We start from the raw sequence: 10,265 nt of genomic DNA on the forward strand, positions 1-10,265 counted from the left end.
CGGCCTGTTGACCAATTAAGTGCTAAATCTCAAGGGACTTTTGTTCATCGATGTTCTTCAACTAATATGATATTCATACAAATTTGTTGTAATAAAATCTATATTTGACAGAAGAGAATTTGTGGCATCATTCTTAAGACATTTAATATTTGAACTCGTTTGGAGTTCAATTCGAAGCAACTGATGAACAAAAAATCAGCACCATGCTACAATGCGTACTACTGTTGACATGCAGATCCTTTAAACTGTTTTAAGCTTTAGCTTTAGTTTTCTAAGCTTATTTAAGTTGAGTTTGTCCGTACGGATGCAAACTTTTCAACTTGTTCTTCTAGGGTTTCCTCTTCTTTGTCTTCTAATGTTAGCTTAAGTTGAGTTTGTCCGTAAGGATGTAAATTTTCAACTTGTTCATCTAGGGTTTCCTCTGCTTTGTCTTCTTCTCGGCACTAAGAGAGTATGGACCATCAATCTGGCACACGTACTATTTCTTGTATGGAAATTCATACGTGTACGAACATGCATGTTACACAAATGGAAGTGTGATATCTTAATACATACCGTAAATTCTACAGTACTCCAGAATATAGGATATTTCTAAACTTAATAACAATTAGCTACTTAACTATTGATTTTTGTATTTTTGACCAAAAATCTAACGGTTAAAAAGCCCGGAGTATCCTATACTTTGACCACCGTAGAAAATCCTTAATACATACATCATTCATGCCCGAGTGGTCAATATCCATTATGCTAATATGTGCGTCCTTGCTCGAGTTTCTGCACACAAGTATGACTTTCGGGTCCATCTGCTGGCTGTTGATGACAGCCATGAGAACTGAGATTGCAACTTTACACGTACCTAAAAGATAAAGATTTTGGAGAAGATGCCTATGGAATATGGATCTTGCATAACGAAGCATCCACAAAAAATCTGTTCTCTTTCTCTTTTTTCATCTTTTCCCCATTTTCTCGATAACCCTATCAAGCATTGTTAATTTGATTCTATTGTGTGAAAGCTATATGTGACCTTTCAGGTTGAGGTAGAGACATGATAATTATATGCATTGATACAAAATTAAAACCCTTGTAATAAATTGTTGACTAAATTGATGTGATATATAGCATATGGTTTTATGGCATGACGGAATACAAGTGTCAGAAACCCTAGTAATCTCAATTCTGGGTAAGGTGATGGGTACTAGCCAGGTTAGAAATCCAAGGATCGAAACTGTCATTTGTAACAAAAGAAAAAATTTGGATCAATAACCTGTAATATATATAATTTGTGAAACAGAATCCTTTTCAATGTAAATTAAGAGGAATTAGTACTTATGAAATCAAGTGATGAAAAGCGTTCCAAGTCACTCAAGGGTCAAGAGTCAAGAGAAGAAAGCTTTGTTTTATTGTATATGCTCATCTTGGACAGTATAAATTGTACTGGACTCCATGGCATCATTCTGCAGAAGTGAATGAAGATCAGCTGGCTGCAGTTGCATTACAGGGCAGTTCTCCATTAGCAGGCAGCAATTATGAGATGCATGTGTTGGCTTCATGCATTCCTGCCAAAGGATATTTACCCAGCAATTCTCCTGCCGCTTTGTTTCACAAAAAAATTATGTTGTTAATAATTAGCTCGGATATAGATGTTTTGATCAGTGGAGTCATTCAATTTTCTATTACAAAAATGGCAAAGTCAATTAGTCTATATGTGTATGGAGTAACAAACTTTTAGAGTAAATAAGATAGTTATTAGATGTTTCACAAGATCATAAAAATACTAAAGATAGTTATTAGCAATGAAGATAAGTATGGACATATAAAAAATATACTATAGCTTGTGACATGCCATTGAAAATTGAGAGTAAATTCAGCAGTTTATGATTAAGGATAAAAAAATCCACGCATGCACACAAACGGAACCTTGTAGGGTTTTATATACAAGTGGTATCGAGAGAGGCAGAAATCTAACTCAGGACTTTGGGTGCAAAGTGCAAAAGAAAATGTTTTTAACTAATTGAACTAAAAACCTCTTGCAATATATACCTATAGGTAACTTTATCGTTAATTTATTTTAAACTTTAAAGACTTGAGTCACGCCATTGCACTTTTGGGGAAAATTAGGCACACAAAATTTTAGTCAGATTTCAATAATAAAAAAAATAGGATGTATATATTGGATTTTGATGCTTTATTCATCAATGAGAGTAGTGACCATGCTTATAGAAAATTTGGGTGATATACCTTATTGTCAAACATCAATAATAACACCAATAGAACACTTAGATCACCAATAGAACTATCTGATCACCAAATTGTGGCGATATTGTTCTATAGATTTTGGCCACAATCATATGTTGTCCTCATAAACACAAATAGAGACAATTGCAAATCATGTAACTAGTGGGTGCTTTTCTTGTAGTGATTGAGGTGAACCCCTTTAAAATATATACATCACAAGCACTTAGGCTAGAAGGAATAGGATTGTTTAAAGAGTATGTAAATTACAAGTTTTGTGGAAGAAGAAATTCTAATTAGGTTTGTATTCTATCACAGAAACCAATGTGGATTAGTAGCCCACTTAGAAACCAAAGTGGATTAGCTAGTTTTCATACAACTGTGGCAAAACTATAGGGAAAATAACAGAAAGTGGAGAAGGAAATTAATCCTCTGAAAAGTTCAAAACTGTTCACAATTTCTTGGGTAAAGTTTCATCTATAAATATTGAAACCAAAAAATTCCTTCTTTCTTTAAACCTCAGGCTTTCAGAGCACCACAACGTATACAAACTATCAAAGACTTAACTATGTCAATGCTAGTGTAGTGGTACTTCTCTTTCATCCGTTGTGGTTGTTGCTTTGAATCATCTGGTAATCACTTTTCAAACGTTTGTATCAAGATCATCTGAAAGCACTAGCTTTCCAAGAAACAAGACTAGTTAGGGTTCTTGAGCTCTGCACAAAATTTAGTACAAATCAAACTGCAAATTTGCAGTTATCAATCTGTATCAGGCTTTCATCGGCATTGTTGTGACATGGTAATGCAGACGAGTTTCTCAAGTTGAAGTTGAATAACGTAATTAAGGCATATCTGTCTTTCACACAATCTAATCTCTACCTTTTCAAGTTAACTACAAGATCAGCCTTCCTAATTGCAGCTAGCCCTCTGAGCTTCAACGGCACGAATATGTATATTTTTCTCAGAGCATTATTCATTTACTAGTACTTTTGTTGCCAAAACAATCATCATCTTCATACCAAAGCAATAAAATATTAATTAACAGCTACAGTTAGCAACAGATAAAGATAAAAAAAAACATGTGCTAGCTAGCTTACTGTATTTGAAACCGATAGATGGAAGTGCATGAATACCAAGTGGTGCGGACACACACACACACACACACACACACATATATGGATATTCATTGGTAGAGTTATTGAATTGCAGGGCAATTCTCCTTTGGCAGAAAGCATATCCAGTGGTAGTACTCAAGAGTAAATGCACCAGAATCATTTCTGCCAAAGGAGATTTGCACTGTTATTCATCCCTACCCTCAGCACAGTCCTTTAATTAATTGTGCACCATGCATATGCATGCATATGTACTTGTTAAGGTGAGTTGCTGCAGGAAGTTGAATTGCTTGCCATGGTTTTTATTAGGGCATGAATCGTGTGATTCGCACATTAGACATGGATATTCTGCGGAGATCGATCAGCATATGCGAGGCATCATTCTCTACTGAGTCTTTTTTCTTGCTATATAATGCTATCATGGTCCCCTCCCCCTCCCCCTTCCCTTAACCAAGCTGTTGTGTAATTTCTTCCCGTACATATGTATACAAACATTATATATGTTTAATTCAAATATCTATACACATTATGTTTGCAGTCATCTGTCTTGATTAACTAATATTGTCCAGTCCTCTTGCTTCTGCCTAAATTATACCACGTACGTAAAATAGGTTTAGGGTTTATCATTTCTGTATATGTTAACAATAAAGTTATGTATAGGATTTAGAATATATAGGTGTTTTGTATCGATCAAATTTATTAACTTAGCAAATATATTATGCCTCTAAACTTCACACCTGTTGTAACGATTGACCTTTCTCTATATATTCTCGGACAATATGTCAATAATAGGAGAGATTTTTCAGTGTGACCGGCACACGAGGTAGTGTATCACATGTCATTATACAAATGATGGGATTTGTGTGTTAAAAAGTTAATAATTTAAAAAATAAAAATTTCCACCACTTACATAAAAGCACCCGGTGTACGTGTTTCCAACACAATGAAAAATTTCTCTAATGATAGAAAGAAAACAACAAAATCAGAAATAGGTACAAATGAAAATCTATCGGATATGCTGAAGTAAACAGTCGGATATGCTGCGTACGGGTCAATAAATATTCCTCCTGGAGCTAGCAACAGGCTGCCTTTCTCCATCATGTGATCGTGGTCCAAACCAATATCCTCTCCCGTCCATCTCAATATTTTTGGCCGTCATTGCGCTTTGAGGTTTGGTTATCAGTCTCTCCTTCAGTTCATATGCACGTTAAACTGCAAAAATCTATATACGAATATCTGTACATATTACATCCTTCATTACGGAATCTTCCTCCATCAGAGTCCTTTCGAGTTTTCTTGCTCGACCTTTTTTTCCTTCTTTTAATTCGTTTGCGAAACAAGTAATCAAGCATATCAGGACAGCGTGTATGAATACTCAGTTTCAACGGGTCAAACTTTCTGTTGTCAACGAACAATTCTCCAAATTAATCCTCACTTGTGGCGATATTCAAATCAAACAATGCAAATAGGAAAGAGTTAGGAGTCTAATTAAATTACTGAAACTACATACATATATCCATATATACACACATACGCATACAACACACACACATATGTATCCACTACTAGAATTTTGGCTAAAGAACACCATTTTCATTGGTATCTATAATACAGAACGGGCACCGTCATTGGTGGCAAACCTCACTTGTCACCAAACAGCCACTAAATAGAAGGCCATGGCCTATATAGAAGTCTCTATTGTTACAATCACCACCAATTAGATAACGGTGGCACAATGAATAGTTACACCTTTGAAATATTATATAATTTAACAGGCACCAAATTTGAAGGAAATTGCCGCTTAAAAGACTTCACAGTTTCTTGAACACCTCCAAACATGTTTTTTAAGAGTGACATTCTCCTCGTAATGCTTGAGCCTCAGTAATTGCTATCTCTACCTGCAAACACATAAGCACATGGATCAAATGACTAAAATATACACAAAAGTATGCCTTTACAGTTTTATTGTTTCCTACAACCTGCATAAAAGGCATATACTTGCAAGTATGAGTCTCTATAACATTCCACATGAAAAAACAGGTTAAGAGACGCGATGAAAGAAAAAACAGGTTAAGACAAGTGTGTAAATCATTTCTCTTTTTGAAATTGTGAGAAGCTAGAGGCAGGACTAAAGTAGAAGTTGGTTCTGCAACATAATTTAGTTGGCGAATTAAAAAGTTAACTAGTTAGATATGTAAATTAACACCGAAGTCTTCAAAATGCGTACATAATACATATGCATACAGAAGCCCTTTATCTTATATGATTGATAGTAATAATTAGCATGCAAATGTGATGATCAAAGGAGAGTATATCTATGGAGAAGGAATTGCAGATTGCATTGTCCATACAGAAGTGGGGATAGTGATGGTGTTGATGAAGAGTTGGGTCCATCAAAACAAATTGCATGTCTTCTGAAGGTTTCCAATGGCGTTTCCTTTGGTTGATGAACCAATTATTTATCTGTTTAAGTTCCAAACCAGTTTATTCTGCCAGTGCTAGCTTCTGAGCCTCCTGCATTTAATAAACAAGGTCCCTTTATAATATATCGCGCTACCACAACAAGAAACCAAATATTCGTGGTATAATGTTTGCTTATGTTGTTAGAATCAGTATGAACTAAGACAACAATCAACATGATGTATGTCTACGTTTGATTATGTTGTTAGACTGGATAGGAACTACTACAACAAAAATCCACACGATTAATGTTCCGGATTTGCAGTACATCTAGAATGTAAGGATCTAAATGAACAAGGATATAGATGAGTATGAAAAATATACCGATGGGTAGGGCCACTTGTAATGTCTGCACCACCAGTCAAGCAACTGGTGCCGTGCTTCCTTTGGCAATTTTCCATTCTTTTTCTTCTTCATAAACTCCTCCTTCAGAGTGCCCAAATATCCACTGTATTTGTGCAAAAGCTGAACTTTGAGTTCTCTCTATCTTCAGCTTGAGGATCTATGTCATTGATTGCATTAGCCTCTTCTGGAGATCTACCTAGTCCAACAAAATTGCCACCACTAGTACTAGCTGATCAAGCATGCCACAGGATCAGAAGAGAGGAATGTTATAAGGAAGATAATATACAGCCTAGCCAGGAATATTAGTCAAACTCCATGAACCATTAAAGCTTATAAGTATGTCTGGTGGATCGAGAAGAAACTTCATACATAAACTTTCCAAACAAGTGAAAATGACCAACAGAGACAGTTTGGATGACAGTCTATCATACAGATTACATATATGGAAATGGTGAACGCAGTCAAAGAATACACAGTTATTTTCTTCCATTTAGAAGAGAACATTATATTCTTTATTTAGTTGGATTCTTGACAAAATGTTTACAGTTTACCTGACAAATAATCACTTGATGATGACACTTAATTTTTCTCTATCTCCTTCTTCATATATGGGATTTGAACCACATGTAATATCTTCACCTTGTGCAATGAGTACTTATAGGTACTCAATGCCTACACCTATTTAATTAACTGTTCGATTTGATCCAATGGCTTAAACTAAGAAACTGATGAAATCCAACGGTCAAATGTGTCTGCATAGAGTGCTTGTATTAACTAGGAAAAAATCGCACCTTTTATAATATCTGTCATTAGTTACAAGTCTCAAGATCTCAATATATTTTTAGACGTCCCATATTCTAGACAACTAAAGCGAGAAGCGAATCAAAGGTCACAGACATATCTACGGAGTCTTAGATACACATATATACGAGTAAGTTCTCTAGCTTCAAGAGAAAAGTTTCCCTAACTACAAACTAATCATATGGATTTTCTTTCAATATTTTTTCAAAAGAAGTTAAGCACAGCAGGAAGCTACCAAAGGTATGGTCTTCCTAATAGCCAGGTTCATCTAACAATCATGTCCTTCTGCAACGGAGTCATATTTCCAAATCAAAGGCTAAAACCTTTAATGCAGCTCCCACACCATGTCCAGTTCCTACCACAATTAAAGACAAAAGTAAAAATAACCCAGAGGTACGAACTCTGTCTCTCTCAGGTTTTCAACACTAAAAAAATTAGAGGACATAATTAAGCATAAATTTAACTGAGATCAGCTCAAATACCTCCAAGCTTATCATACAACCCTACAGCTAGCTAACAAAAATACAGACGATCCAATTTTGAAATTCCAGTTGATCGACCACAAGGCATCAAAGGTTAAAAACAAACCCCTAAACCATCTAAACCCTTCTGCCTCCAAAAATCCCTAAACTACAAATTTTACACAATTTGCTCAAAAGTCATAATAAAATACTGTGGAATCCCAAAAAATTACAATAAATCTGAGAAATTAAACACACACAAAAAAAAAAAAAAAAAAAAAAAGGGAAAATTTCATTGCGAATTAGGAAAAATATAAAACAACTACCTCCTTAGAGCACTGATCTGAGGAACAGTGAAGACGACGGTGCTTCCTCAGAATCTCAGATCCGGTCTCGGACTTCACCGACTCGACGACTTTGAACTCCTGCAGCTTCTTCAACTCCATCTGAAGCTTGTCTTGCTCTTGGCCCTTTGTTTGGAGCTCTTTCTTCTTGATCTTCGAGATCTCTTCCTTCTTCTTCAGGAGCTTTTCGGTTTCTCCTTCTAAAGACTCGTTGCCTGAAGCTTCTCTTGCATTTCTTCAACTTCTTTCTCGAACGACAGACAGTTGGGATCTGAGCGTGAGATGCAAAGAGAGGGAGAGACGGATCGATTGAGATAGAGAGAGATGCGGAAAAAAACAGGAGAAGAAGACTGAAAGAGAAATTAAAAAAACTTTTACCAAAGTTGAAAAAACATGTAAAAAAAACTTTGGTGTCAGGATAAATTTCAGTTTACTACTCTTAAATTTCGTGGTTTTTAATATTTGGTACATGAAATTTTTTTCGTCCTAGAGTCATACCTAAAGTGTTAATTTTGGGACAGTCTCGTACATCTGTTAGTTTGGCTGTTAAATATTCCGCTAACTAATGACGTGGCACCCATGTAGACAATGATTGGGCGTCACGTGTCATTAAGGGGTCCACATGGAAATTAAAAATTAAAAAAAAATAATTATTTAAATGAAAGAAAGAAAAAAAAGAAAAAAAAAACCCAGATCCTCTTCGTCTTCCCCAGAATCCCCACCCGTGCCCACCCTCTCACCCCTCATCACCCACCCCTTCCCCCATCCTCCATCACCGACAACCACTTCCCTCTCCCCACTTAACAAAACAGGGGGCTGATGGAGAAGAGAATCCAGCTGCTATCACTCAAATTCGACGAAAAGGTCTCTATTGAATCGAAACTTAATGGGTTTAATGGGTTCAGGGGAGTCTTGTACGCAATGAGGAACGTGAGCTTGCTACTGCTAATGATCCTACTGTACGAGCTGGTGTTCTGCTGACCGGAGGAGGAGTCGTTCATGGTATCGACGGCGAGGTTGCAGCAAACAGTTGTGGCGAAGATCAGGCAGATCAGGAAGAGCGTGGGGTTCTGATGTGGGAGTTCAGGAGGTCGAAGGCAGTGATGAAGGAGCTAAGGGGGGATCTGGAGAGGAGGGGACCACGAGGGGTGGTGGAGTGGGGAGGAGGAGAGCGACGACGGGATTTTTGGGATGGGAGAAGGGGGTGGGCTCGGGTGGGATGGAGGTGCAGTATGGAGGGAACTGGTTACGAGTGATGGGGGGTGGGAGGTGGGCACGGGTGGGGATTCTGGGGAAGACGAAGGGGATTTGGTTTTTATTATTTTATTATTTTATTATTTATTTTTACTTTTCTTTAAATAATTATTTTTTTTGAATTTTTAATTTCCACATGGACCCATTAATGACAAGTGGCGCCCAATCATTGTCCGCATAGGCACCACGTCATCAATTAACGGGAGACTTAACAGCCAGACTAACGGATGTATGAGACTGTCCCAAAATTAACACTTTAGGTATGACTCTGGGACCAAAAAAACTTCATGTTCCAAATGTTAAAAACCACGAAACTTGAGGGTAATAAACCAAGATTTACCTCAAAAATTTTATAGTTTGACACTAATGAGTGGTGTTTACAAAGCCACTGATGAAGAACGGTGTCCTCAAAACGGTACTCTATAGCACATTTTCTAGTAGTGATATTTTCTTATTATTAAACGTGTGTGCATATTAGCTATTATACTGGGAATTAAAGGCAAACTATAAGGTTGTGGTGGCGATGGAATAAAAGCTACAGGATCACATATTCTCTTCACTGCACTATTCAGCAAACTTATCTAACTGGCTTGTAAATTGGCGATATTCAAGTCAAACAATGCCAATAGGAAAGAGTTAGGAGTCTAATTAAATTACTGAAACTACATACATATATCCATATATACACACATACACATACATATACCCACACACACACACACACACACACACACACACATATGTATCTTTTCTTATTATTCGAACGTGTGTGCATATTAGCTAGTATACTGAGAACTAAAGGCAAACTATAAGGTTGTGGTGGCGATGGAATAAAAGCTACAGGACCACATATTCTCTTCAGTGCACTATTCAACAAACTTATCTAACTGTCTAGTAAATTGGATATGCTCAGAATATGCTATTATGCATGGCCGGTTTCAGACTCTCCTTCTCCTAGTCCATATGACTGTTTATATAATCATATTGAATCCTCAATCTGTTCATCGTCAAATCATGTCTTCCCCCTAAATATTTAGGGTGAGATAATCCACATAGGAGATGGAAGAGGCAAAACAAAAAGGGAAAAAAATAGTGAGTTAGAGAAAGAGAGAGAGAGCAAGCTATTCAGTAGTCAAATATGCATATGGATGCATTACTGGACAATTACTCCTTTGGTAGTGAACTACTATATGCATGTATACTTTAGTGATATACTAGAAAATGTGCCCGCGCGTTGCTGCGGGACTTAAATGCAT

General features: G+C 36.7%; 1 pseudogene; it reads right to left on the reverse strand.

The window, feature by feature from the left end:
• Positions 1-4,810: 4,810 nt before the first annotated feature.
• Positions 4,811-7,857, reverse strand: LOC103944064 (annotated as a pseudogene).
• Between the last annotated feature and the right edge of the window lie 2,408 nt (positions 7,858-10,265).

Source organism: the organism of the source record quoted next, unplaced genomic scaffold (genome assembly GCF_019419815.1).
Source record: "Pyrus x bretschneideri cultivar Hongxiangsu unplaced genomic scaffold, Pyrus_bretschneideri_v1 Contig33, whole genome shotgun sequence".
NCBI classification, from domain to species: domain Eukaryota; kingdom Viridiplantae; phylum Streptophyta; class Magnoliopsida; order Rosales; family Rosaceae; genus Pyrus; species Pyrus x bretschneideri.